The sequence below is a fragment of the Pseudophryne corroboree genome, unplaced genomic scaffold, assembly GCF_028390025.1.
Source record: "Pseudophryne corroboree isolate aPseCor3 unplaced genomic scaffold, aPseCor3.hap2 scaffold_2399, whole genome shotgun sequence".
Lineage (NCBI taxonomy): Eukaryota > Metazoa > Chordata > Amphibia > Anura > Myobatrachidae > Pseudophryne > Pseudophryne corroboree.
This window is the reverse complement of record NW_026969055.1, coordinates 15,759-19,500: the sequence shown is the minus strand read 5'-3', so window position 1 is coordinate 19,500 and position 3,742 is coordinate 15,759. Positions and strand designations below refer to the sequence as shown.

General features: G+C 36.0%; 3 non-coding genes across 3 annotated transcripts; all 3 read left to right on the top strand.

The window, feature by feature from the left end:
- Positions 1-553: 553 nt before the first annotated feature.
- TRNAI-UAU (transfer RNA isoleucine (anticodon UAU)) lies at positions 554-646 on the top strand. Its single transcript is given in 2 exon segments — positions 554-591; positions 611-646. It is a non-coding gene; the product is annotated as a tRNA-Ile (tRNA).
- Positions 647-2,364: 1,718 nt separating this feature from the next.
- Positions 2,365-2,457, top strand: TRNAI-UAU (transfer RNA isoleucine (anticodon UAU)). Its single transcript is given in 2 exon segments — positions 2,365-2,402; positions 2,422-2,457. It is a non-coding gene; the product is annotated as a tRNA-Ile (tRNA).
- An 802-nt stretch (positions 2,458-3,259) lies between these two features.
- TRNAI-UAU (transfer RNA isoleucine (anticodon UAU)) lies at positions 3,260-3,352 on the top strand. The gene is given in 2 exon segments: positions 3,260-3,297; positions 3,317-3,352. It is a non-coding gene; the product is annotated as a tRNA-Ile (tRNA).
- Positions 3,353-3,742: the final 390 nt, after the last annotated feature.

Here is a 3,742-nt window from a genome sequence, read left to right as displayed (position 1 = left end):
AACACTGTAAACAGCTTAACTTTTCTTCAAAAATAAATAATTGACTATTAAAAACCTATCAGTCTTAAATAAGGACATCAGTAAGCACCACTGGCATAATGGATAAGGCACTGTTCTCCTAAGCCAGTCGTTGTGGGTTTAAGTCCCGTCTGAGTTGGAAGTCATTACAGCAAGTGGCATAATGGATAAGTCACTGCCCTCCTAAGCCACGGGGTCCAAGTCCCATATGGGGTGGAAGTCATTACAGCAAGTGTCTCATCACTAGAGTTGATATTTTATCCTTGCTTCAACTGTAAAACAGTCTTGCAGTGTTTAGCTTGTAAAAAATGACCACAGAGCTAAAATATGACATTAATTATGATAACATTGTTGTTGTTGTTTTTTAAACCTTTTCTATCACCGTGGACAGCTTATTCAAGTGCCGTCTGGCATGCATGTTCCTTTGTTGCTCATCATTCATCACCATAAATGATTTTCTTTTTCAATTCTTATGACTGTACTGATTGTATTGAATAAAATCCACATCTAGCATAACCAATTATTGCTGCAAAGTGCTCCAGTGGCGCAATTGGTCAGCGCGCGGTACTTATAAGACAGTATCTGTTGAGCGATGCCGAGGTTGTGAGTTCAAGCCTCACCTGGAGCATCTTTGTATACTGTTTTTTTTTTCCTTTTCTTATGTCATTAGTCATTGATTATAAACTGCTACCTTAATATTTAATATGATATTACAAAGGATGGAAGAAAGAAAGAAAAAACACAAACATGATTGTGCATTTAAGTTGTCAGCACACATCTGCTTTGGTTCAAATGCACTGCATATCTTCCTTCAGTCAGCCAACAAAACAGCAATGGAAAAGATTAACATACTGTAGGTAAAGCAGTTGCATCAAATAGATTTTCTGCAATATAGCATGATAATCCATACTGACAGCTCTGGATAGTACCAGCACATTTCTTGCTGGACTTGGTAATGCAAAGAACACAGTAAACAGCTTCACTTTTTCCTCAAAAATAAATAATTGACTATTAAAAACCTAACAGTCTTAAATAAGAACATCAGTAAGCACCACTTGCATAATGGGTAAGGCACTGTTCTCCTAAGCCAGTGGTTGTGGGTTTAAGTCCCGTCTGAGTTGGAAATCATTACAGCAAGTTTTTCGTCACTAAAGTTGATATTTTATCCTTGCTTCAACTGTAAAACAGTCTTGCAGTGTTTAGCTTGTAAAAAATGACCACAGAAGCTAAAATATGACATTAATTATGATAACATTGTTGTTGTTGTTTTTTTAAACCTTTTCTATCACCGTGGACAGCTTATTCAAGTGCCATCTGGCATGCATGTTCCTTTGTTGCTCATCATTTATCACCAAAAATGATTTTCTTTTTCAATTCTTATGACTGTACTGATTGTATTGAATAAAATCCACATCTAGCATAACCAACTAATGCTGCAAAGTGCTCCAGTGGCGCAATTGGTCAGCGCACGGTACTTATAAGACAGTATCTGTTGAGCAATGCCAAAGTTGTGAGTTTCAGCCTCACCTGGAGCATCTTTGTATACTGTTTTTTTTCCTTTTCTTATGTCATTAGTCATTGATTATAAACTGCTACCTTAATATGTAATATGATATTACAAAGGATGGAAGAAAGAAAGAAAAAACACAAACATGATTGTGCATTTAAGTTGTCAGCACACATCTGCTTTGTTTCAAATGCACTGCATATCTTCCTTCAGTCAGCCAACAAAACAGCAATGGAAAAGATGAACATACTGTTGGTAAAGCAGTTGCATCAAATTGATTTTCTGCAATATAGCATGATAATCCATACTGACAGCTCTGGATAGTACCAGCACTTTTGTTGCTGGACTTGGTAATGCAAAGAACACAGTAAACAGCTTCACTTTTTCCTCAAAAATAAATAATTGACTATTAAAAACCTAACAGTCTTAAATAAGAACATCAGTAAGCACCACTGGCATAATGAGTAAGGCACTGTTCTCCTAAGCCTGTGGTTGTGGGTTTAAGTCCCGTCTGAGTTGGAAGTCATTACAGCAAGTGTCTCATCACTAGAGTTGATATTTTATCCTTGCTTCAACTGTAAAACAGTCTTGCAGTGTTTAGCTTGTAAAAAATGACCACAGAAGCTAAAATATGACATTAATTATGATAACATTGTTGTTGTTATTTTTTAAACCTTTTCTATCACTGTGGACAGCTTACTCAAGTGCCGTCTGGCATGCATGTTCCTTTGTTGCTCATCATTCATCACCAAAAATGATTTTATTTTTCAATTCTTATGACTGTACTGATTGTATTGAATAAAATCCACATCTAGCATAACCAATTAATGCTGCAAAGTGCTCCAGTGGCGCAATTGGTCAGCGCGTGGTTCTTATAAGACAGAATCTGTTGAGCAATGCCGAGGTTGTGAGTTCAAGCCTCACCTGGAGCATACTGTTTTTTTTTCCTTTTCTTATGTCATTAGTCATTGATTATAAACTGCTACCTTAATATTTAATATGATATTACAAAGGATGGAAGAAAGAAAGAAAAACACAAACATGATTGTGCATTTAAGTTGTCAGCACACATCTGCTTTGGTTCAAATGCACTGCATATCTTCCTTCAGTCAGCCAACAAAACAGCAATGGAAAAGATTAACATACTGTTGGTAAAGCAGTTGCATCAAATTGATTTTCTGCAATATAGCATGATAATCCATACTGACAGCTCTGGATAGTACCAGCACATTTCTTGCTGGACTTGGTAATGCAAAGAACACAGTAAACAGCTTCACTTTTTTTCAAAAATAAATAATTGACTATTAAAAACCTATCAGTTTTAAATAAGGACATCAGTAAGCACCACTGGCATAATGGATAAGGCACTGTTCTCCTAAGCCAGTGGTTGTGGGTTTAAGTCCCGTCTGAGTTGGAAGTCATTACAGCAAGTGTCTCATCACTAGAGTTGATATTTTATCCTTGCTTCAACTGTAAAATAGTCTTGCAGTGTTCAGCTTGTAAAAAATGACCACAGAAGCTAAAATATGACATTAATTATGATAACATTGTTTTTGTTGTTTTTTAAACCTTTTCTATCACCGTGGACAGCTTATTCAAGTGCCATCTGGCATGCATGTTCCTTTGTTGCTCATCATTCATCACCAAAAATGATTTTCTTTTTCAATTCTTATGACTGTACTGATTGTATTGAATAAAATCCACATCTAGCATAACCAATTAATCCAGCAAAGTGCTCCAGTGGCGCAATTGGTCAGCGCGTGGTACTTATAAGACAGTATCTGTTGAGCAATGCCGAGGTTGTGAGTTCAAACCTCACCTGGAGCATATTTGAATACTGTTTTTTTTTCCTTTTCTTATGTCATTAGTAATTGATTATAAACTGCTACCTTAATATTTAATATGATATTACAAAGGATGGAAGAAAGAAAGAAAAAACACAAACATGATTGTGCATTTAAGTTGTCAGCACACATCTGCTTTGGTTCAAATGCACTGCATATCTTCCTTCAGTCAGCCAACAAAACAGCAATGGAAAAGATTAACATACTGTTGGTAAAGCAGTTGCATCAAATTGATTTTCTGCAATATAGCATGATAATCCATACTGACAGCTCTGGATAGTACCAGCACATTTCTTGCTGGACTTGGTAATGCAAAGAACACAGTAAACAGCTTCACTTTTTTTCAAAAATAAATAATTGACTATTAAAAACC